General features: G+C 38.7%; 2 pseudogenes; one reads left to right on the plus strand and one right to left on the minus strand.

Annotated features, from left to right (window-relative positions):
* Positions 1 to 14780, plus strand: part of LOC149194728 (NAC domain-containing protein 13-like) — a 32870-nt pseudogene extending 18090 nt beyond the window's left edge.
* Positions 14781 to 17690: 2910 nt separating this feature from the next.
* On the minus strand, positions 17691 to 18913 carry LOC149194729 (protein DMP4 pseudogene; annotated as a pseudogene).
* Positions 18914 to 26859: the final 7946 nt, after the last annotated feature.

The raw sequence follows: 26859 nt of genomic DNA on the forward strand, positions 1-26859 counted from the left end.
GTTCATGTACGTCTTTTTGCTATGCATTGTGCTGCACCGATCCCTGTTTGATGTTTGATGGGGGATCTTGTTTTCTTACTTGTTCATGATTCTTACTTGATGTGATGCAGAATCATTTGTGGAATGTACTTGTTGTCATGATTCATCATGATTTGTTTGAGATCCCTTTGTTGTTATGTTAATGTATCGCCATGTATGTTTGCATTGAAATCCCTTTTATGCCATGTTGGCGGGATGCCCGTTATCATCATGCATGAGTTTAGGTCATACTGATAGGAGTCTTTTTGAATGAGAGTTCCTGCAACAAAACATATCTTGGAGCCACTCCTGCCCATGATAACGACGTCACCTCTTAAGTACATCATCACTATTGACAACACTTAATGCAATGGCCTACACCATCTTGACACCGGGGCTCGGAGACGTAGTCCCTCCTCGATGAACTCCGTTATCAACATCTTGAGTTTTATGTTGTTGATGATTGTCATGTTCCTTCTTCTTTATAGCATGCATTTATGTTCCTTTATGCTATTTTAATGGCAATTATAATCACATCATGGAAGCAAAAGATCTTGGTTAAATCTGGGAGTTGAGTCAACTCAGATCAATATGTACAAGCCTTTGATGACATAGCATGGTCTTTTCTCTAGAGACCACTAGATTTTCTGCTCCACTTTTAGGAACCACAAAACTATTGCACCCACCAATAAAAATGCTACCCTGAAGCTTATACAGAGTTCCAATCTGAACTCCTCGCATCAATACCAGTGCTCCCTAAACCATCTTGCACGTATCTTTCTTGAACACTGTTTTTACTCCTGCATCATCTAGCTTGCTTACATAAATCAGATTTTTGGTCAATGTAGGAATATGCAGAACATCTGGAAGTGCTCTAATCCTTCCACCTTGCAACTTCAACTTGAATTTTCCGCAAAAAAAGATTCTAGCCTTCCTGTCATCACCTAAGAAGACATCACCACCATCATATTTCTCATACTCACATAACCACTCTCTATGGGGAGTGAAGTGAAAGGATGCAACTAAGTCAATCAACCATGCCTCATGATCTACATGTGTACTTGAAGAAGCCAAGTACACATCCCCACCTTCATCTGAGGTGGTTTTCACCTCTACAGAAGGAGCATCATCATATCACTTTACTTTATTAGGAGCTTTAGATTTACAGTCCCTTTTGTAGTGCTTGACCCAGGTTCAGAGGTGATTTAGCCAAACAAATCCCGGTACTACTGGCCCTTTCGGCAACAGTCCACGGAGAGTGGATTGAGGTCTCACTCGAAGTAGTATGGCAGGGTGCTAGAACCAGGTTTCCGCACCCTGGAAATGTCTGATGAGTGTAAGGCATTCGTGGTTCGACCTTGCTCGCACGTCGCTACGTGCACTTACCCAAGCCTCGCAGCCTGAGATGCTGACTTCGCGCAGCCCTACTCAGGGGCCGAGCAGTGTTATTACTCAAGTCCTTACTAGTAATCTAAGATTAGTTGATTAACTTAGCTTATTTGTATGCTTTCAGTTATACTTAACAATATTCACAATTCATACAAGTGCGCGCAGTAAAGAAACAATATATTTGCAATTGATATCATACATGTAATTACTCAAGAATAGATACACAAAATTTGGATAAAACTTCTCTTTATTATTCTCTTCTTTGGTTACAGACTCGACTCCGCTCTGCGCACTCAGTTGCAGGGGTCCGTGCACTCAGTAGCAAACTCTACTAGGCCTTTGTGCACTCAGCTGCAGAGACTTCTCCTACTCTACGACCCAAAACACACTTCACACTTCGACTTAATCTCTACTTCTTGCTGATCCCTTTACAACTTAGAGCCTCGCTCTATTTATAGAATCCCATGGTCCGCGGACCATGGGTAGGCCGACATTACATTCAAAACTTAGGGCGGATAGCCCTATGACTCTAACATGCATTTTGCACCCGCAATTCACAGATATTTACAACAATATCAACTCAAAACTTGGGCTTTGAGCCCCAAAACATGTTGTGGGGGGATTCCATGCCCAATAGGGCCCCAACCACAACATCGTGACTCGCCCTTGAGTCAGTATTTCGGCATGACGATCTTGGCGTGGAGTCTTCTTCTTCCTCATATGTTTCTATTGTGATTGCTTTCCCCTTCTCTGCCATGTTTAGTTTGCTGTGCCGCGGATTCCTCGGGGACACGCATACTGGACCCATTGCCTGTTTATCCTTCTTGGGCCTCAGTGTTCGCGGTGATTTGGGGATTTCTGTCAAGACCCCGGCGCCTTCTGGAACATCCTCCACCATTTGGGTCTGTGCAGCCTCGCCGGCAGTTACCTCTTCAATTCCCAAACCATCCTTAGTGGCCGTCATCATATCTAGGCTGTATTTTGTCACTTGCGAACTTAGGGGCTCAATTATCGCTCGGATCTCAATGCTCAGTGCTCTGATCAGATGATTAACTCTCAAATGAACAAGTGTTTTTCGATGGCTATCCCTTTGTGTTTTATAGCACCTTTTGAATTCAAGTTCGACCGTTCCCCCCAATTTCGGGCCATTAATGCTTTCTTGGCGGCAGATTTTCCCAAATCTTGTCCATAACTTACGTCTTAAATTCCCATCTCCCGCTCCATTTGGCCTCAAATCGCACATCCCATCATGAATAGTGACCTCAACAGTCACTTCCCAGCCAACCTGAGCGGCAGCGCAACCCTCCGTGCGCAGTTGCGAACCTTGTGACGTTCTGATTCTGCGTGCATCTCCAATATCACGCAGCTCCCATGCAGAATATTTTATAGTCCCGCGCTCCCTATCAACTGCATGGAGCACTAAGACTGTTCTTCGTACGACTAGTCAGGTGGTCGCACCATCCGTGCAGGGCTCCATTCCGTCGCCCCCCATGGTTCGTAGAGAATCCCCAGCTTCCATTGTTGTGAACAGCACCGCGGACTTTACTATTTGCAATGCGCTACCTTGGTCACTACGGTTGGTGATATGCAGTCCTAGCCAAGGCAGTAGACTAACCAATTCATGGCGATAGTCCTCCAGCTTGTTAGTATGATCGTACGCACCTTGCCTTACCATCCTTGGTTTTTCGACGAGAAATTCTTCCTTTATTTCGTCTTCCAGCTTCTTGACCTCCGCGTCCATCATAACGCTTTTCCTTCATAATCATACCCTTTCTTTTTCAAGTTCGCAGAGTCTAAAGTGTCCTCGTCAGATTTTGTCCTCCAATCCTATGTGTTCTATTCCGTGCGGCTGTATGGTTCCTTCATTCTGATCCTCGCGGCCCGTCGTATCTACGGGTGCTACTATTCGCGGACTAGGCTTTGCATGCTCCAGAGGGATTACAACATCTGCTTTGTACTTCAGTGTCGAAAGCGCTCGCGCAGTCATGTTTTTGCACATGGTCCTATAGGCCCATAGAACCGTTGGTACACACAGGTCCTAGTCAGTGCATCTCACATGGTGGACCGTGTTTAATATTTCACACATCTTGTCAAAGGTTTCTCCATGTATAATATTCGATGTGCTTGGTCTTATCGTACTTCGTCGCTCACACCCTCGTTGTGCCCACTCTTGTTTGTCGTTCCTGTCTCCTATCGCAAGGATGGTGTGCTCTTGTACAGGTTGCGTACCATACACCTGTACCCATCTGGAGAGGTGGGCACGCAGGTTGTATCGTTCATAACATCTGGCTTTTATCTGCATCTGCAGTTTCCCAAATTGTAGGCGCATCATCCTTTTGTAGTCGCGCAAATCCTCAAAACTTATTTGATGTGCGCCCCACCACCTTGCGGGCGTAGCACGCAACGCCCATTTCAACACGTCAAAATGCTGCTGTTTCGGTACTTGTTTTTCAAACTTGTTTAGGAAATCATCTACTGCGGTCAGTCCATCATACATAGGCAGATCTCTCGCCTATGTTGCTACACAACATAGTGACCTTATCATCATTTTTCAATTGAGCATGGTTACCTCGTGTAACTGATTCTGCCATCTTTCTATCTCCTCATCCGAATCTGAGGTGCAGGAGCTTTCGCGCTCTCATGAGATCCCGCCATCTGCTGTTGGATTCACCCAATCCTGCTCTCACACAGTTATCTTGTAAATACAGTCTATATCATCGTCGTGCACCGGTTTTGTGTAGCGCGATCCTTATGCAGGGTCTAAAGGTACCACTACGTGCAGTGACTTTTTCTCAAAAATCATCTTGCACTGCTTTAGATTTATCACTCCATTCATATCAGTGGCCCAATCTATTCCCAGTAGCGCGGGATAGGGTTGCTGTCATCGACAATCTCTATCACTTCAAAATCTGCAAGCGCGCTCGCATCTTCGATATCTATCGTTATTTCCTGCAATATTCCCATCGATAGGATCTTTTGCTGATTCGCCATTCTCAATTGAATAGGAGAACATTGCAACGCCGGCTTGCCCATGCGCTCCCATGTCTACTTTGGCAGAGCGTTCGCATTCGATCCTAGATCCAAAATCACTTGATCCATTTCATATTCCCCGATTTGCGTGGTCAATCTCATTTCCCTACCTGTTTGTGATGTATGCTTCCTGAGCTTCCGGACTATGCGAGGTTCTCTAGACCCAATGCACCTAGTGATAATTTCCTGCAATCCTTTCACATCCTTGCTATCGCGCAAAAAATTCATACATGTCTCGAGAAAGGTAGTGAGCATTGAAGGATCCATCTCCGGGTCTAGTTGATCCTTAATACCTGAAGTGGAGGCCTTCGTGAAGCTCTTCTTAGCTTCCATGAATGTCTCCTTCGTGCGCTCCAAATCAAATTTAGGTTCCTTTGTAGGAGCCTTGTGAACCCACACGTTTTCTTCAGGCTGCTTACCTTTTGTGTGTAGTTTTCTTCCGAAGTTCTCGCATTCGTGATTGTTTGCATCGACATTTCGAGCCATCCACTATGGCTCATCATCAGGATAGATCAGCCTGCTTACCTTTGTCATCTCCTGTCGTGATACCGCTCTGGAGCACTATGTTTACATTCGGGTCCTCTTCGCGCGGCTCAGATCTCATCATTTGTAGGTTTTGAGTCGGGGGAGGCTGGAGTATTCCTTTATTGCGCAACCTTGCTATCAGTGTAGGGTAGTCCTCTGTCTCATGATCAAATTGGGTACAATATAAACATGATGCTCTCATCGGATTTGTACAATTGCGGGCATAATGCCCTGACCCTCCACAATTGTAGCAAATCAACTGTCCGCGACCCCTTCGTGGTCCCATTCCACCTCAACCTCGTCCCGCCCTTGAAATCCAGTGCACGCCATCCCTGCATTTTGATCGAGGGCTCGTGTTTCGGTCTACACCCTATAGGTAGGGGTCCGATCCATCATTACTTCGTAGCTTCTGCAGGTGCGCTCATCATAGCCTACTGACCTGCAAAAATTACAGAACAATTGCTGGGACGTCTGCGTATACTTCTGTAATAGATGACAATTATCTGTAGTATGTTTTCCTCCTATCTGACAAATTGCGCACCATAATGCAGGTGCCATGCTCGGTCTTGCTTGTGCCTCTAGTCTCAATGGCATTGGCCCTCCTCCCACCAAGTAATTTGCAAAGACTGGACAATGGTCCTTGTCATGTTCCCGTCCCTTGCATTTTATGCGCCATACCTCTTCGCGCACCTCTGGGCGAGTTGTCCAGTCCTGTTTTAAACTTTTCATTTCCAGACACAAATTCTTCAGTTGCGGGTGGATTTGTTGGACTCCCAGGCCAGGATCTTGTAGTGGGGTATCGTGCAGTATCATTGCAATCTCCAACGCTTCCGCCTGGGTGGATAACTTTTGCTGCGACAACGCTGCTCTTAGATGTGGCGTTAGTGATGATACAAACCATGTGCGGTGCTGCCCATCTGTCAAGGTCATGTTGGCTTCGCGAATCATACCCTTCAGTATTTGATCCAGCTCCCAAGGGGTCTCGCCTGGAAGCATCGCGATTTCCTTAAACCCAGTAATCGATTGTGTCTCCGATTTTGGCCTGTTAAATTCCCTGTTCAGCGCAACTTGGATATTTGCGATCCCTGTGTTTGGATTGTCATTAGAGTGCTTAATGTACCACATCAGTGCACGATCCTGCAGCGTGCTTACCAGGGTTTCCTTCTTTATGTTGTCACCCATGACCCCTACGCTTCCCATACAACCTTTACTACAAACCAAAATTGGTCCGGATCTTTTTGCCCTACTCCTTTGAATACCTAAAATTTTATTGCGCTCGCCATATGGAACTGTGGTGGTGTGGGTGGAGATGGAGGTGACGATGGTGAAACTGGTGGCGGTGTAGGTGGGGGTGGTATGCGTAGAATTCGCTGCCTTATCAGACTGATCGCGCTTCTTGGTGAAACTTTCGCGAGCTCTTCCTCGCTTTCTTGCCGAGGCGAAATCAAGGGGCTATTCTCTATCTCTACGCTAACTTTGTTTCTATAGATCCTCCCACTTCGCGTAGCCCCAAACATCAATTTATTCACATAACATGCTTTTCACACAGTAGCATTTTAATCCAAGTGTTCAAAGATTTAATATACTTACCTTGCGGCCCTTTGAGGAAGCATCGTTCCGCCTCGCTGTCGCTGATTGATGTGTCTACCGCGAACTCGGTGATAAACCCTCCTACGATTCGATCGAGCCAATGGTCCACAACACGTGCGATCTTATCTTTTGACACTTCTAGTCTGCACACCAACTCTGGAGTCCACACGATTGGTTTGTTGAGCCTACACCTTCCCTAACTGTCCGCTAGCTTTGTGATCCACTCGTACAACTCAGAGGGGAAGGATGCAAAGAAAATTTTGTGGATTTCCGTATACACGTAGCACTCTAACCATTGTTCCTTTGATACTCACGGATTCCTATTTTCCTGGCTGCAAACTCGTGAATATTTTTGTCCAACCAATTTTCAATTTATTTCTTTGTCGGATTCCAGTGACACGACATCAGACATCCCTTATGCAGATCCTGGTTGCGGCAACAGAACCATTTGTTGGCTGGTTGGGGCCTGACCCAAGTTCAGAGGTGATTTAGACAAATAAATCCCGGTACTACTGGTCCTTTCGACAACAGTTCGTGGAGCGCGGATTGAAGTCTCACTCGGAGTAGTATGGGAGGGTGCTAGAACTAGGTTTCTGCACCCTGGAAATGTCTGATGAGTGTAAGGCATTCATGGTTCGACCCTGCTCGCACGTCGTTACGTGCACTTACCCAAGCCTCGCAGCCTGAGATGCTGACTTCGCACAACCCTACTCAGGGGTCGAGCAGTGTTATTACTCAAGTCCTTACTAGTAATCTAAGATTAGTGGATTAACTTAGCTTATTTGTATGCTTTCAGTTATACTTAACAATATTCACAATTCATACAAGTGCACGCAGTAAAGAAACAATATATTTGAAATTGATATCATACATGTATTTTGGATTTGAAATTTGATATCATACATGTAATTACTCAAGAAAAGGTACACAGAATTTGGATAAAACTTCTCTTTATTATTCTCTTCTTTGGTTACAGACTCGACTCTGCCCTCCGCACTCAGCTGCAGGGGTTCGCGCACTCAGCTGCAGAGCCTTCTCCTACTCTACGACCCAAAACACACTTCACACTTCGACTTAATCTCTAATACCCTTCATGCCCATCTTCTTATTGCTGATCCCTTTACAACTTAGAGCCTCGCTCTATTTATACAATCCCATGGTCTGCGGACCATGGGTAGGCCGACATTACATTCAAAACTTAGGGCAGACAACCCTATGACTCTAACATACATTTCGCGCCCGCAATTCGCGGAGATTTACAATAATATCAACTCAAAACTTGGGCTTTGAGCCCCAAAACATGTCGTGGGGGGATTCCATGCCCAACACAAGTATCTTTCTTAAACACTGTTTTTACTCCTGCATCATCTAGCTTGCTTAGATAAATCAGATTTCTAGTAAATGCAAGAATATGTAGAACATCCGGAAGTGCTATAATCCTTCCACCTTGCAACTTCAACTTGAATTTTCCATGAAAAACGATTCTAGCCTTCCTGTCATCTCTTAAGAAGACATCACCACCATCATATTTCTCATACTCACATAACCACTCTCTATGGGGAGTGAAGTGAAAGGATGCAACTGAGTCAATCAACCATGCCTCATGATCTACATGTGCACTTGAAGAAGAGTCCAAGTACACATCCCCACCTTCATCTGAGGTGGTTTTTGCCTCTGAAAAAGGAGCATCATCAAATCCCTTTCCTTTCTCAGGAGCTTTATATTTACAATCCCTTTTGAAGTGCCCTTCCTTTCTGCATTTCCAGCACACCTTTATAGGTTTTCTTGGAGATTTAGATTTCCCTCTAGATTTAGATCTCCCACTCGAGGACTTATTTTTGTTTCTGTTCTGGACCGTCCTCATACAGACAAGGCATCACCATTTTGGCCTTCCATATTTTTCTGTCTCATCTCTTCCGACAACAAGGATGAGACTATTTCATCGAACTGCAAGGCAGTTGCATTGCTACCTATTGCAACAACCAGACTATCCCACAAATCTAGTAGAGAACACAACAAAATGATACACTTATCTTCATCTGAAATTTTAATATCAACAGATAATAACTGGCTTACCACAGTATTAAAGGCGTTCAGATGCTCTGTCACCGAGTCTCCATATTTCATCCTCAGGTTATACAACTTTTCTGTAGGAACGATTTATTCACCAGAGACTTAGATTGGTACAAAACCCCTAACTTGTCCCACAAATCCTTTGCTAAAGCTTCCCTTGATACATTCAACAATACTAAATCTGAGATAAAAAAATTATTGTGCTCTCTTCCTTCCGATCCAAATTCGCCCGGTCTTCAGCTGACATTGCTCTTGATTTAGTACCTGGATCTACCGCGATCCACTGATATATATCGACCAACAGATCCTCCATTTTGAGTTTCCACAACTCAAAACTCTGACCATTAAATTTATCGATCTCTATCTTTCCACTGCTCGCCATCTTCTTTCACCACAAGAATCGATCCAACAGATATCCCACTGGACAAGGTCTACCACAGGCCCGAGAAAAACCCCTCAGCAACAAAGGCGTCCCCTTGAAGTTGAAACAACTATGATACCAAATGTAGGTTTTAACCCCGTACAAAAAATTACCTGCATACGAATTCTAAAAACAAAAAATAAACAATGAGGAGAGCATAAAACATAAAACATATATACACAGAGATTTTCCCCTAGATCCAAAAACTGAGGCTACCAGATTGAATTTTCATTATATTCCTTTCAATGTTACAATACATATATATACATGCCGAAGCATCCACAAAACCTAATCCATTAACCCTGGATTAGAACATAACCATAGTTACCTTGACCATATCTACAAAATACCATGGAAAAAAAACCATCATGCCGAAAACCATGTGTGAAATCCATTCACAAAACCATAGGTAGGTCCGCCCACCTAATATAGGGTCCAATTTTTTTTTCCCAGGGTGCTGCCCCAGACCTCGTGTAGGGGGGCTACCGCCCCCCTGCATACCCCCAACAAGGGGGTAGCAACCCCCCTATGACCCCCATGTTGCGCCCGACAAAACGTACAGGGGGACTTCTGCCCCCCCTGTGACCCCCCCACATGTGGGTAGTCGTGGAAATAATATAACACATACTCAAAAATTATCTTAGAAGGAAGATTTCTATCTCAAAGTCGAAGTCGGAGTCGAAACTCGTTTACTTTAATGCAATTACAAATATTGATATTTACAAGTACGAGCCATCTGACTTAGCAGCGGGGGCATGCTTGCAAGGCACAGATTGACACTAGTTTTTCTTTATAGAGGGGAATAGGAATAAATACCCTAATGGATCATGGAAGAATCGGGATATCGAAGCTGGGTACTAGAACACCACTAGTAAAGCCCACCTGGTTCTATCGAGAAGGGCGATTGTTGGGATGAAGAAGACTCTGGTGCTCCATAGAGGATTCCTGCCTCACATGGAGCACTGCAACAACACTGCCATTGATGATGATAAAATCGATAACAATTCCAAGATCAGTTGTTCAAACCAGGTACACATAAATATTGAATTCAATCACTCTATTCACACACATGAAAATAAATTCACACCAAATGGAACCAGGCCTCCCAATCCTCAGAAGCGATATAAAAACACACAAACAAAACAAAACTAGAATGCTCACAAGCCCATATATTCTTTGTGTTTGAAGGGTCGGTTGAAGGAAGCTTTGGATCTTCAGAATGCCATAAGTGAAGTGGGTGATATAGTTGAATAACATAATTATGCTCATCTGTTGCAGGCGTGTGCCAACTTGAAATATTTGGGAGAGGGAACGCAAATCCATTCCCTAATTGTTAAGAATGGAACTTTCCCAAATGATTTTCTGGGCACCGAGGTTGTTAATATGTATGCCAAGTACAGAAGCGTGGCTGATGCTCGACTTGCTTTTGATGTCATTCTAGAAAGAAATGTTTTTTCATAGGAGTGAAATTATTAGAATATGTGCAAGGGATGGGTGTTCTGAAGAGGTCATTAAGTTGTATTATCAGATGTTATATTTGGGGTTTCAACCTGATAATTTCATGTTCCTTTCTGTTTTGAAGGCCTGTGCGGGTTTGGCAGCTCTAGAATAGGGTAAGGAGATCCATTGTCATATACAAATATGTGGTTTTGAGTCTGATGTTTTTGTGGGGAATGGGTTGGTTGATATTTATGCAAAGTGTGGGTGTATTGAGGAAGCATGCCAAGTGTTTGACAATATGCCTCAGAGGGATTTAATTTCCTAGAATGCCATGATTGTTGGTTACGTGCAAAGTAGTGGTAATGGAGAAAGAGGTCTGAGGATTTTTCGTGAGATGATATTGGCAGGTGTGAAGCCAAATTCAGTCACAATTATGAGCATGTGCCCAAAATGTTTAGACTTGGTAACTCTGCAACATGTCAAGGAGATCCATTGTTATGTTATGCGAAACGGATTTGAGTCCAAAGTAGCAGTACAAAATGCAATACTATTATCAGAATTACATAAAATTTAAATTTCAAACTTGTTCGTAGGAAGTTTTATGTAATGTATATCATCATGCATATCATCATCATAATTATCATAAAGAAATTCCCTCTCTTGCAGACCATGACAAAGATTTGTTTCGTTAACATTGATAAATGGATATGCAAGAGGTTCATTACTAAGTAGGTTATTTTCAATGTAAACTTTATGAACAAAGTCTATAGAGACCTCAACAAGATTATTCTATTGATTTGCAAAAGTTTCCTTTACGCTTAAGTTTGAACCAATTAAAATGGGAGTGTAAAGACCGCTTGGTTCTGTAGAGAGGGGTGATTGTTGGTGTTGTAGCTTTTTCTATCTCTTGTTACACAATTGCTTCAGAAGATGTAGAAGCCTCCTAGAGACAACCCTCGAGTTGAGAGAAAGGGGTCAGTGTCTAGGGCATCTGAGAGGAGTTCTTTTGAATATTATCAGTAGGGATTTCTACTGCACTCCATATGTCACATAGTTTGAAAAGAGATAATTCAGGGGCTTGGTTCAATAGTCCTTCATCAAAGTAAACTCAAGAAAACACATAGATCTAAATACTCATGGGGGTAAATATGGCTAATCTTAAAGAGAAATGTCTTGGTTCTGGTGGCCCACACACAATAATAGGTAGCTTAACATTGTTGTTGTAGTATAGATGAAAAAGAGGAAGGAAAGGAGGGGAATTGATGCAGAGGGGTATCAAACTTTATGCCTCATGAATACATTTTTCACCAAACAACAATAAGTAAATATGCGTAGATATAGGTACTATAGGCTATTAAATAACACAAGTAAATTTGTATTAAACCAGGTACTTTTTACTACTTAGAAACAAACATACAACCGTAAGGAGAGTGATACCAATAGCTTCATTACACTATTTTAGAGGAGGAAATACATACATGAAGTGATAAACAAAGGGGAAACATACTGTGCATTGCTCTGATTGGAATCAAAAAAACAATTTCATTAATCCTTGAAGATGGAGTCCAAATCACTAGTCCATTACATTTAACAATTGTACATGCTCGAGCACCACATGAACAAGCAAATTGAACCAAAGTGGAACCACTTTCTCTTGCAAACATAGGGGCTCTGGAATGCATAATTTGGGAACCTCTGTTAAGAATTTCTTCCCTCTATTTATGAGGAGAGGGGGAGATTTGAACAACCATTGCAAAATATATCAGCCGATCTCCAGCTGTTTGATCGATTGGCTATCTCGGCATGCGATGGTTATGCTTCCTAAAATCATTACAATCAGATTTGATTCCGTTCTTGAAAATATCTCCCTACGATTCTTGTGATGGCCTCCAATCAGGCCACGCCTTTTCCATGATGTTCCTCATTAGTTGCTCGGACGGTTCACCTATTGCTTTCGCCTTAACTGCTTGAATTCCCCACTCTCTAGAGCTGGGAGCGATCAACTATCAATTTCTTGTCACAATGCAGAAACAAAAACCGACCTAACAGTCTTTCATTGCCTAAATACGTGGAGCTCCATCCTGATAAATTCATTCTCAGGTGACCTGAACATTGCTTCCTGAGTCCCATACCTCCATTTACTCACTAAAGACGTGCGTTGGAGCACATAGGTGGCTTGTATCAGACCCAACACTCTTTCCTGTGGATCGTGGCCCTTGCTGCCTTGACCCAATGATCTTTGACATTTTCCATTACTCTTGAGACCAACTCCTCTATTCCCACATTCAATCTTACAACTTCCGACTCACATGCCTTTAAATCTTGATCCCAATATATCCTGTATTATTGCAATAGTGTTATATAAGAGCTTTTACTCATCGGGACTTTTATTCTTAAAGACATTACGAAAACAAAGTTCCGATATCCTTGGCCCCTTTTGTTTAGCCCCTTGCTATTTTCCTCCATGGGACTGGGTGTGGTAACCGGAGGCTTAACCTTAAGGTGCTAGGGCATTTTGTTCCTACCCAGGGGTCGATTTTCCTTTGTTAAGAGATTAGCACCCCTGGTTTTATAAGTTATTCTTGACCATGTGCCAACCCCAATATCAGGGCCCCCTTATCGACACTTTTTCAATTGCCAACTGTTATAAAGTGCTGACATCCTCAACCTCCTATATGTGATCTCCGATATGATGTCATCACTTCCACATGGCACCTCATGAATGGTGAGACATGTCAACCAGATTTGTCCCCTTAGGTCCCCTCAAAACGCCAAAATTGCTTGCCATGTGTCCTTTCGTACCCCCACATCATGCTGACGTTAGATACCACTGTAGCTTATCGGAACCAATTATATGCCACCACGTGTCCTTATTGGAGCCAGTCATATGCTGCCACGTGCCCTGCTAGGGGAGAGAGAAAAGGGTTCTTCCACCTTTGGTTTTGCGATGGAATCCTTTGTTAATCTTTATTGAAGTTCCTCGACGGTTTTTAACACTATTGACACTTTATGATATCACAACTTTTAAAAGGTTGTTACCTTAAGATGTTATGATTCTACGGTTCACCAACCTTTCAATGTGTTGATCTTTTGATGTGGTGATCTCCTCCAAGCTCCGATGTTGCGACCGCTGATCTCCCTTGCCTTTGGACCTCCGATATGTGATGCACTGATATGCTTGATGCTCTGAGGCTACGATGTGCTGGTATGCCCGACCTATGATATGTGATTTCCAATATGCTTGATGATATGATGTGCGATCACTGATATGCCTAATGTTGCTAGACCTCCGAAATGCGATTTCCGATATATCGGACCTCCAATATTCCTTCTTAAGGCTTCAATCCTTGAACTTCAGAAGACCATATCTTTTGATCCAGGAGTCCATTTTTAGACTTCCACATATCGTTGGAAATCTTGTTAAGGGCACTTTCCAATGGAAAGGGTCTGATGTAGGCTTTGAGTCCTTTTGTGGCTTGGAAGATGACTACAAACTTCTCTTCTCATTTACTCTTTGGGCAACTAAAAACACATTTTGCAGTAAGTGACAACAATTGGGATGAAGAAGACTCTAGTGTTCCACAGAGGGCGCTCACCTCATGCACAATGTACTAGCTGCGTCATGCACGAGTACATGCTTGTTGATGCTAGGGAGTCTTCTTTGTTGGAAAAGTATCATTTTGTTCTCTGTCGAGTATTCCTGAAAATTGGCTTTGGTGAAAAAACTTGGGAACAACATGGAGATTTACTTTCAAGAGAAGATTCAAGATCAATAGATAATCAACCTGCACTTGTGACATAAAACAAACAATATGATGATGTTATACTCCTACCATTAGGGGAGGGTGAGGTAGAAGAGACATATTCACTACTGAAGCCCCTTACTGCCACTTCAGATGAAAACACCATTCCTTGGGATGAAGATCATCTTTCCAAGTTCTTGTTGGAATGTCTTAATGAGCTAGATAATGAACATACTGCTTCTGATTCACTTCAAATTTAGTTGGGGTTGATGAATGGTCCGGTTTAATTAATGATCCTTTTGCTGAAGTGAAAAGCGTCAACACTTGCTAATGAAGTAGACATTTTGATCAGAAATGATACACACGAACAAAGTTCAACTACTCAGAAATTACATATAGAAAGGAATGTTGACAAGGTTGATTATATGGATGGAGCAAACATTACTGAGCAATCAAATTTCGAGGCATTATTTTCTCTAGCTTATTTAGGTGGAGACTTTTTGGAGTTGAATGATCTAATTTCACCACTTGAGTCAAATTCCCTTCTCTAGGTCAATATCTATGATATACAAGGCTACCACATTAGTAGCCTAAATATGGTTGGAATTGATAAGTATGCTTGGTTACTGTTGACAAAATCGCTATTATGCTTTTCTTGTGAATATTAGCCTCATTCATGAAGTGGTGTCAATGAAATTGATGGAATTTTACAAGAGAACTCATTGCGCTACTTGGAGAACGACTTTAGACGAAGATTGATTTTAATCTTCATATAATATTTATTTTATTAGAAATAAAAGTTTTATGTTTAGTGATTAAATTTTTCAAAATATCAAGTTCCAAATTTACTATTTTTTCAGTTTACCTTTGCACTTTTAAAGACAATTACTAATTTTAATTTTTATATTTTTTTTAATGAAAAAAAGTTTGTTAAACGAATGATTATATATATAATCATGCCTACACCTTTTTATTTATATTACTATTAAATTAAATTTTATAAAACATGTATTCAAACACTCGAATAATAACAATATTGTTTGTATACTAATTAACTTGATTTAGTTTTAATTATTATAAAGTCGAAGGTTATCTGTTTAATTTATTTGAATTAGTTTTGACTACTCAACGTTATCTATTTGACGAAATAGATAATGGTTATGTTGAAAGATTAAAAGGTAAGTATTAAAATGATTTTATTTCATTATATTTTTATATATATACATAATTTTTTACCATTATGTTGAAAGATTATAAGGTAAGTATTAAATGATTTTATTTCATTACATACGTAATTTTTTTTAAATATTTAATTAATTTTAATGATTTTTTATATTAAAATATTATTGTTTTATTTTTGGAGATAAACCATATGTAAAAAATGTTAAAATTTATTTATTTTTAAGAATAAAGAAATTTTAAAAATGATATCTAATAAAAATATTTGAGTTTGAATTTATAAAAGATGGTTTTAATTTAGACAAAATTGGGATGGCAAATAGATCTTTAATATTTTTTTAACATCTAAATTAATCATTTTTATTAATTTAAACTTAATATTCTTATTAAATATTATTTTATTTTTATTGGTCTTATTTGTTTTTAAAAATAAGTGAAGTGTTTACTAAAAATTTAGTTTTTTTAGTCAGTCTCGAGTATCCCGTAAAACTGCTTCTACTTGGCTAAGAGCTCGTCGTCCTTGGACGTAAGGAAACAGGTTAACGACCCAAGACCCAGAGGCATCTCGCAAGAGTGCAAGCCCGCTCTCTTACGGACTACCAGCGGGTTATTATAGGTGGCATGGTTTTCTTTGATAACAGTGATGAGTCACCAGTGGGTTATTACAGGTGGCGTGGTTTTCCTTGATAACAGTGATGACTCAATCCGACATTTGCGGATAGCAGCCAAAGATGGCTGTCCTCATTGTTGATTTGACACCCGAATTTGATAGGTTTTGCCACCTTCTTCGATTTTTTTTTTTTTAGAGATTTCATACAACTATACACATTTTAAATAAATACAAATAAAGCAACATTATAAATAACTATATAAAACTATATTTTTAAATATTAAAATATTATTTATTTAATAAATTTATTTTATAATTTATAAAATTATTTATCTACCTATATTCTTAAATATTAAAATATTATTATTTATATTTTTGTTTCTATAAATTATTTATTTTATAAAGTTATTTATCTATATTATGATTGAGGACAAATAAGTACACAAAATTTATGATATTAAATCTATTTTATAAAGTTATTTATCTATATTATAATTGAGGACAAATAAGGACACAAAATTTATGATATTGAAAAGATTCAATATAATTTTATACGCTATCTTAATAATAATAATAAGCACGTTTTGTTTCTGATAATTTTTTTAATATAGAACATAATTTTATACTTAATAGAAGATAAATGATTCATGATATTTTAATTTTAAATAATAATATAATATAACACAAACGAGTTCGTAATATTTTAATTTTAAAAAAATAGAGCAATATTTAATTTCATTTCAATTTTAAAATTATAATAATTTTTAATTTTCATTTATTCAAATATAAAAACATGATTCTAATTAATTTGTTTATCACCAGATCATTTTTTTCAGCGAAAAACCGATACTTTTTGTTATTCAAAAAGATGAAAGAAAATAAAGAACTGAACTTAAGGAGACTGTGATTTTCCAGACTCACAGTGTGGCTGTTAATATAAGCAGGGAATCAGCTTTAAGCTGCCTGGAAAATTCAGATTCTCTGTTTTAATTGCTGGAGAAAGACAGTCCAAAAAAACACAGGAAACATAATCCTTATAGTGATTACAAAATGTCTGTAAACTGTAATAGGACAAACAAAAAAGGCAGTGAAATGACAGTGGACATCATAAACACAGATATTTTTCCTTTGACTGTTTAAAACTGGAAAGATATCAGAAGAAATGTCTGTAAATTGTAAGAGGACAAACCCAAAAAAAAAACAGTGGACATCATAAACACATATAGATATCCTTCCTTTGACTGTTTAAAACTGGAAAGATATTAATAGAAATACTGCTTGCATAGCTGTTTGAGTTCTGTAAATCACCATAGCATTTGAAAGTAGCATACAGGGAGATTCTATTCTTGGGTAGCGAGGCCTCTATATTCCCCTGATTTCCCATGGGCCAACAATGTTCTGTCCTGACCTCATGTTTCAACCCGGATTATTAATGAATCCACATTCTTATTATCACTGTTAAATCTGTATTCATAATTTACAGTGAATTGAAAGGCATCCATATAGATTGTTGAAGCTCTATCCCTACAGTGAATTGAAGGGAATCTACATTGTTAAATCTGTATTCATAATTTACAGTGAATTGAAATGCATCCATATAGATTGCTGAAGCTCTATTCCTACAGCGAATTGAAGGGAATCTACATTGTTAAATCTGTATTCATAATTTACAGTGAATTGAAAGGCATCCATATTATTGTTGAAACTCTATCCCTACAGTGAATGAATGGCATCTATACTATTGTTGAACTTCTATACCAACTGTACAAGGGATTTCAGGGTGACTGTGTAATTGAAATGCAACTTTTTATTTCTGGAATATGAGAAATCAATAGAATCATGATTTACATGTCTTTCTCAGTTATTTTTGAATATGAGAAATTAGTAGATTATGATTTACAATACTTCATAAAATGGTGATGGCCAATTAAACTCCCTGAATTCTAGGTAGTTCAATCAGATATTTTATAATATGGTGATCACCAATTAAATTACTTGGCGACCTAGGTGAGATGGTGAGATGTTTCATAGTATAATGATTACCAATTGAACTGCCCTGCAGCCTGGGAAGTTCAATCAGATGTTTCATAATATGGTGATCGACCATTGAACTGCCCTGCGCCCTGGGCAGTTCAATCAGATGTTGCAGTGACTGGAAATCCAATACCATGGCGCGTGGTGGGAAACGCAATGAACAGCATGCTGGAAATGGCCCCAATCCCCACAGGCAACGCGTCCAGCATCTCCTTGGTTTCCCCCTGAGCCGCCGGGTAGAAACAGTTCACCACATTTTGGTCCGAGAGAGCAATGGCGCTGAACACCATGACTGACATAAATGCATGCGCAAAATCCACAAATCGAAGCCTGTACTTGCCCTGCTCAAGGGCCTGATTCCCCGAGCCCACATAATCGAAAGTCCACAGCCCTCGCGGGGTGGCGATGCCGTAATAAATATTCCCGTCGGGTGCCCGAAAACTGTCTGTGAAGGAGACGAGGAAGCAAGAAATTCCGCACAGGAACACAAGAATTTGGGTCATCACACGGGCTGCTGTGTCGCAGTGGCCATTGTTGGAGAACAGGGGACTCAGAACCTGGAAGGCCAGAACGGTCCCAGTGGGGAGGAGATTTGCCAAATGGGCCGTGCTTGCAAATGTTTGGTTCACAATCCTCTGGATCAGAGTGTTCCTGCACTGATCCCTATTGATTATTTCATCTGAATCCCTGGTTTTCTTATGAAATTCATAGCCATTGCTTTCAGGGATAATTTCTGAACCCCATCCTTCTTCTTTAACAATTAGAGATTCTGTGATTTCACCTGTGCTTCCCATGTCTTCACCTCTGATTCTGCAATAATCGATAGTGGGGTTTCAAGATATTTCAATCTATCGGCTATTGCCTGTGTTTATAGCATATAAGCGTAATATTTTTTTTGTTGTTTTGTGTGGAGTGTAAGTTAAATAATTGGGATTTTTTGTTGGATGGTTGCGCATCTTGCACACTGCTCTTTAAGATCAGAAGCCGAGATTTAACGACACGGAATACATTGCTTCACGTTCTGGTTATGTAAAAGTTCATGGATTTGGATGTCAGCTCAACATCAATGAACTGAAGTGAAGCTGGTGCAAGCTATCCCATGGCCTGAGAGTTAGCCTACATGAGTTAGCTTACCTGCGAAGACCACTATGAGTTTCCACCTAGATCTAATTTATACATGCAAAGTATGCTAAGCGAGGAAGAAGATAACTTGCCATAAACTTGAAGGTCCTCCTATTATATCCTGGGAGGAGTTCTTGAGATCCCTCTACTTCACCTGCTACCTACACATAGGACAAATAGTAGACCTTCCTCAAATCATTTGGCACAATGAACTAAATTAAAAGATATCTCATCTAATACTTCAAGCAATACTCTATCTACCAAAACTTAAATCATAAATATTGCATTAATGATTTAAACAATGTTTAGAGAGGGATAAGAACATAGATCCATATTAATAAAGTGAGTTACAACAAGTATATATTAGCTTGAGTCACTTGTTTCACTCCTTGCTCCTAGTTCCTTGAACTCATCCTTGGCCACTCTTGCTTGGTTAGGAGAGGTGAAACTATTCACTATATTTTGGCAAGTGGATGATATACTTTCACACTGATGCTTTAAATTATCATTTATATTGATGCCCAGTATTCAAAATTACAACAATATGATGGCAAATGTTTTTTAGTAAAGAAATTTTGAGGGTCTAAAAATGAGTCTTTTAAGGAATATTATAAAATAATAGTGGAAATAATAAAATAAGATTAGATTACATAATCAAATTTAGAGGAAAAAAAAAAAAAAAAACTATTTTTTCAACTTATCTCCCTATGGTTTTACTCAAATTTCGAGTGAGAACACTTGCTGGATGCAAAATTTAATTCCTCATCCAAAGAGTACCCATGTTGATGGACCATACTACAAAAAAAATGAGAAATACATAAAAAAGCGTGATTGAAATCATATTTTCCATGTATTTCTTAGTTTCGTGTAATAGGGTCAATCGAAAGTATGCAACATGGGTACTTCTTGGATGAGAAATAAAATTCCACATCGAGCAAGTGTTCCCATTCGAAATCTGAGTAAAACCATAAGGAGATAAGTTGAAAAAGTGGTTTTTTTTTTTAAATCTTTTTACCCTTTTATTTAAAAAATGTTGAATCATCACCAATGGTTGACATCGTCATCTTGAATCCTATTGGTTCTTATAAAGTTAATTTTTGTTGTGCATTTTTGTTTTGAGGCCCATTTTTGACCTCTAAGTTTCTCTAATGTAATTTCTTTCCATGAGTGCGAAGATGCTTATACTCTTCAATATTTTTTCTCATCCCCTACCTTGAAATCTTCTTATAGGAACTTAGATGAGGATTGAAGTTAGGTGACAGTGCCTAAATTGACACATTTTGAACACCCATCCAATACCTATCATTTTGCCATTTTTCATCCCTTCCCAGTGCTTTTTAAATCCACTATTACCCCATTTTTGGTGAAGGTATGAATACTATTTTTTGCTTATTTTTATGCATTACAATGTGAAATTTCTATCTTTCATAATAACACTATTAGATAAGAGTGAAAGTTAGTGATTGTAATCCCACAAAAAGGTGTTGCAACTCCATTCCAAGTGCTACAACTCCAACCCTAGTCATTGTTGCTGCAACTCCGACACCAGTCATCATTGCTGCAACTCTAATGCTACTACTTATAGAGATAATGATGCTGCAAGTCACTTGTGACCCAACGAAACTATTGCAACTCTTGGGTTGTCACTCTACTGCTAAATTTCCCATATTATTCCTTGCCGCAACTCTTGTTGCTACAACTCCAGAATATCTTGCCAGCTCTTTGGTCGATTCTCTAGCTATATAGTCAGCATGAGTTTCTCATGATGGAAGATGACAAAGGAAAATGGGTAATCGATTAAGGAGGGCAGCTCATTTTCCAACAATGCCTAGCTGACCCGAGTCAACTTTTGCTTAACAAATACCAATTTCTGAAAAGATTGTTGTAAAAGTATGAGTTGGCCGATTATCTTAGGCTGGATATCCGATAATTCACTCAATTTAAAAAGTAACATTTTGTATAAGTACTTGACTTCTCTCAAATCCTAGGGAGAATTAAAGTATTTTTAAAAGCATAAAGTGTAATCTCTACATTTTCTACAATAAAAGTCTTTTTTTCTCCAATTGTTTGATGGTATTCTCGTAATCGAGTGAATTGAAGATTTATTAATACCTCGTCTAAGGAGGTAGCCCCCTGACCTTAGCTTGGTATTGCTTGTAGCATTAGCATATAGTTAGTGTTTATAATTTTGTTAATTCATGGTTAATCATTTTTATTGCAACTTCATTATTTGCCTTTTGCTACAATTCTGATTTTTTTTATGCTACATTCTTGTCGACTAATTATTGTTGTTTCTCTAGGTTATACAATTTAGGTATTAACTTCATGGCTAACTGATTGTCTAATTAATTTCATGCATATTTGTGTGTTTATGGTAATTCAACTATTGCTGCAACTCTTGTCGCTGCAACTTTCCTATAACTTATTTTTTCTCTATTTTTAGCACAATAGTAGTTTAATGATTGGGAGGTGTGTGTCTAATATCTTGATGTCTACACTTTATTTATGATTTATTTTTTTGTCATTCATTGCATCATAAGCACATGCTATTGCATAACTATTACACTAATCAACTATATAAGCATACTTGAACTTGCCACTTCTAGAAGTTTGTGTTTTTACTTTATGTAAGTGTATTTACTTTCATGCAATTGTGATTTACCTTCCCTGCAATTTACTTTCCTGCAAAGAGTTCTTTATTTCCTGCAAGGTGTGGTGTGTTTGATTAGATCAATGACCTATGCAATCATCTTTATTTTGTACTACTACAACATTTAAATTGTTACAACCTCATGACACATAACAGATTGCACTAGAACATACGGTGTGCAATAGTTCACAATTTACTAACGAATCCAATATTAACAATTAAATGAGCAGACTTTCAGTTATCTTTATAACTAATAGAAGGATAATTAAAAGGCTTGTAATTTTTTGCATCGTCAGGAACTATCAATAGTATAATCAATGTTGTGTCAATTTTCATGTGAATTTATTTGTTGATTTTCAAATTTTTTCCTTTTCAAAAATTAATTATTTTGACATTTTAATTTTTTTATTATCAATTTACGGAATGAATTTTTAGACGCATAGGAGTAGAGACAAATTTGGAATATTTTTCAAAACTATCCCCCATAATAACAATGCAGGTTCAAGTGAAAGAGGGAGCCAACCACATTATTTAACTCCTATAACAAGTTCACAGACAAAAAAAAGAATTGAATCCATTGAAGTGGAATTTGAACTTGTGCAACCTTCTTCTACTACTCTGTTTCCAAAAGACTTCTCTGGCCAAATTTGTATAGAACTAAAATTTTATAAATATATCAACACTCCCTTGGAGAGGAGGAAAAGATCCTAGAAAATATGGCACACCAACTTAAGGAAGAGAAAATCTCATCCTTTGGATTCCCCATTAAAGAATATAAGGAGAAAACAAAAATGAAGAATATCCTACACTCAACCCTACCTAATTTTCACGGTCTCTAAAAGGAAGATCCAAACAAATTTCTTTGTGAATTTGATGTCCTTTGTAGAAATCATGACTATGTTTCAGATACATAGAAGCTAAAGTTATTTCCTACCACTCTCAATGGGACATCGTTATGATGGTTCACAAGTTTGGAGGAAGGGAGCATCAAAACATGGGCACAAATGAAGGATAAATTCTAAAGAAATATCAGGACGATTGCAAAGACAAGGAATGAAGAGAGGAAGTCTCCTGAATGAATCAATATGGGGATGAAAGCCTCAAAGAATATGTTGGGAGATTTCGTTATAATTTGCAACGATTAAAACAAAAAAATTTAGCTCTGAAAACACTTTGAGTGCTATTGTTACGAGGAATTGGAGATGACTGCCTTGAAATCCTAAACCTCATAGATGTAGGAGGCATTTCATAATAGGAATTTGAAGAGATCATGGAACTCTGTCTACGATATTATAGAGGAACATTCAAATCCAACAAAGGACCCAAAGGAACATCGACCATAATTAATAATACTGTTGGTGGAGATGTTACTAGAGAAAACATTGGTGATCTATTATAGAACTTAAAATTGATCTCTCGATCACATTGAATTCTCAACTAGATACTTTGTAGGTGAAGAAGAATAAAGAAGAGGTAGAACTAGCAATGACAATTTTTTGGCTGAAATGTAGAAGAAATCATCCACTGAAGAAGTACACGATGGATCAATTTGTTATCTATACTATTTGTAGTAAAGAGCGTTTTGCACAAATTTGTCCCTCTTCACTAGGGCTAAAATCTATGTTTTATGAAGTAGAGGAACCAGAACAACTGTTCTTCAGGGCACATAAATGGCCATGGTCCTGTTATGGCCAGCAACAACCCCCCTTCTTATTTAGTTTTCTCACTAATACTAAATAAGTGGGGACCCTTATCCATAAAAATTCAAAAAAATAAATTAGGGCTTGTATTTCCTTTTTGAATAAATCTTACTATCATAACCTTAGGAGAATACCCGAAAATCTAAAAAGACTTAAGTTTTATGATAAGTTCGAACAAAACTGTTCGCGCAATAAAAACGTCGCATCACAAAAAGGTAATAAGTGCCATCCTACAAACCGAATCCTAAGATTGCGAAATCGCGATGCGAGATCACACGTTGAAGAAACTCATCGCATCGCATGCTTCATGCATCACTTAAAGCGAAAAACCTCAAACCGCCGATATGCGATGGTGCGTCTCGCAAATCACATTGCGCAGAAAACATATGGTAAATGATCGCCACACGTAATGGATAAGTGATATTGCGATATGCGATATTGTGAAGCAAATCGCAAAATCGCCTTATGGCAGATCTACAGGGCTCGTCATTCGAAAAAGCTTTTCCATAACCCGATGCCTAGTTATGCAAGTTAATGTTAATTTAATGAGTTAGTTGGCAATCATTAATGAAATATGGTTTTGATTTGATCGAAAAGCCATATCACGTAAGGTGATATATTTTATATGTTTTCAGCATTTAAAAGCTTTCCCGTCACCTTTTCCTTATCATTACTCTTCCCTCATTTGTAAATTGTAGGAGCAAAGAGTAGAGAGGTATACATAGCAGTGTTCAGAATATTATGGGAAAAAAGGGAAAAGCTCCGAGTTCTGAAGACAAAGAAATGACGTCCTTATACACAGACACCATTTGTAATAGAGATGCCAGAGTTACTACTTGGGAAGGCATGCACAATCTAATCAAGGAAGAAAATCCCAGAATAATGGAGGTTACAGCTACTGCAGACTCACGCGGGTCATCTGAGGCATCAATTACAGAACTAGCATGCTCGTTCTTGCATCGGATAGTGGCGAGGCGCAAGATTCTTCCATACACAGACATGGTCAAATGGGTACTGGATAGTGTTGATATCACAAATAGACAATTTAATACTCAAAGACCAAGAACTCATGAAGTTGTTATTTCCACAAAGTTTAAGGTTTATATCCTCTAACAAAAAACGCGCAAGAGGTGAAAAATAGCACCAGGGAAGCCCTAGCGCCAATCGTGCATCGCTAGGAAAAACCCCTTGAGAAGGAAAGCCTCTAATCACTCAGTCGCATGTAAGCCCGAAAAATTGTAGGAAAAAGTGCTAAAGGCGAAAGGCAAAAAACCGAGCTCTAAAACCAGCGGTATTTATCAGGGATATCTTCAAGTGGTATGTAAATTTCTACCAAATGTGCAACATCTACAGACAAATTCATTATCCAGCTGTTCACTAAAATTCCCTTAGATGAAGCAGTACAAGTAGTGAAGAGGTGGCTGACCCACAAACTGCAAGATTAGCTGAAATCTGTCTACGGTCCACCTTCTTCACCTTTCAAGGGGAGCTTTTTGAGCAAACATCAGGAGTGGCTATGGGATCACCCCTTTCACCTATTATAGCCAATCTCTTCATGGAAAAGTTTGAAAAGAAGGCTCTTGACACCTACCCATTAAAACCTAAGTTTTGGATTAGGTTTGTGGATGACACCAGTGTGGATTGGCCCCATGGTGAGGATGAACTTAGAAACTTTTTAGATCATCTCAATAAAATTTCCAAAGACATCAAATTTACTATGGAAATTGAAGAGAATAATTGCATCTCTTTCCTGGACATCCTCCTCATTAGAAACAAGGATGGTTCTATAGGTCACAAAGTGTTCAGGAAAAAGGCGCATACTGATAACTATCTCCACATAGATTCCCACCCCCACCTAGCCGAAAAAATGGGGGTTCTTCAAACCCTCTTCACTAGAGCCTGTAGAATTTCAGAAGAAAGCCACACGAAGGAAGAAATCACTTACTTAAAAAGAGCTTTTTCCAAACTAGGATATAATAATAAAGATATCTTCAAAGCCATTCAAAAAGCCAAAACTGGAAACAATAAAAACAAAGCTAACAATTCCCCAGCCACTAGTGCCTACCTTCCGTATATTCATGGTGTAACTGACAAACTAGCCAAAATTCTCTTAAAAAAGAATATCAAAACCTCATTCAAACCCTTGAAAACTATTAGACAAAGAATGAAATCAGTAAAAGACATCCCAGAACATCTCCAACAAAAAGGTGTTTATATTATCAACTGTTCCTGTGGAGAACAATATATCGGGGAAACAGGTAGATCAGTCAGTATCAGGCTAAAAGAACATAGTGCAGATATCCGTAGGGAAAGAACCCGTTCCTCAGCCTTAGCAGAACATGCAGGTAAGACAAACCACCATATATGCCTTGAAAACACAAAAGTCATTGCAAATGAAAAACACTATTTCAAGCGAAAAGTCCGAGAAGCTCTTGAGATCATAAAACACCCTCATAACCTCAACAGGGATGGGGGCTTGGAAATTAGTAGGAATTGGACCTCACTCCTCACCCCCTTGGATTAAATTGACCCTCCCTTTTTCTCCTTACCCTCCCTTCTTTAGATCAAATCGGCTCCTCTCCTAGCCAAAAAACTTTGTTTAAAACACTATCAAGCTTATATAAGCTTAGAAACTCAACATGAATAATACATCAACTTCCCAAGTAACTAAGGAACTTGCTAGAATTAAATAAATTAAATAAAAATAAACTAAAATAATCGAAATTATTATAAAATTACAATTAGATAAACAATTCAACTCAAGCAATCAATTAACAACTATAATAATTATATACATGTATAAAACTTAATACATAAACAATTCGATTTGAGCATTCAATTAACAACTATAATAATTACATACATGTATAAAACTTAATACATAAACAATTCAACTCAAGCAATCAATTAACAACTATAATAATTATATTTTTTTTTCCTCTGGAAAAATCTGTAATTTTTCATTATATTGGAAAAATTACATATTGTAGATGCTTTTCGCATATGCTATTTGCCACTGTGAACTATGATCATAAGAGAATACATAATAGAGACTAAGGGTATCGATAGCCAGATATACCACGCAGGGCAGTCCGCTATATTTAGCTGTATATACTATCAATTGAGTTATGACTATACAATGAGCCTCGCAGGGCTCTCATACTTTGTTCTGTACACTTCAAAAATAATAACATTTGTATTGTTCAGATAAGTAACCAAAAAAACAAAACATGTGTCCTGTTCAATGACCAGGATCTCTCTGATATATTTGATCTATATATGGATGGTGATAATACTGGTATTCATTTGTCCCTTGCTGCTCCGAAATCTCCCAA

This window comes from Pinus tabuliformis, chromosome 2_2, assembly GCF_031772625.1.
Source record: "Pinus tabuliformis cultivar Carrire ecotype Pingquan chromosome 2_2, CPIR1, whole genome shotgun sequence".
NCBI classification, from domain to species: Eukaryota; Viridiplantae; Streptophyta; class Pinopsida; order Pinales; family Pinaceae; genus Pinus; species Pinus tabuliformis.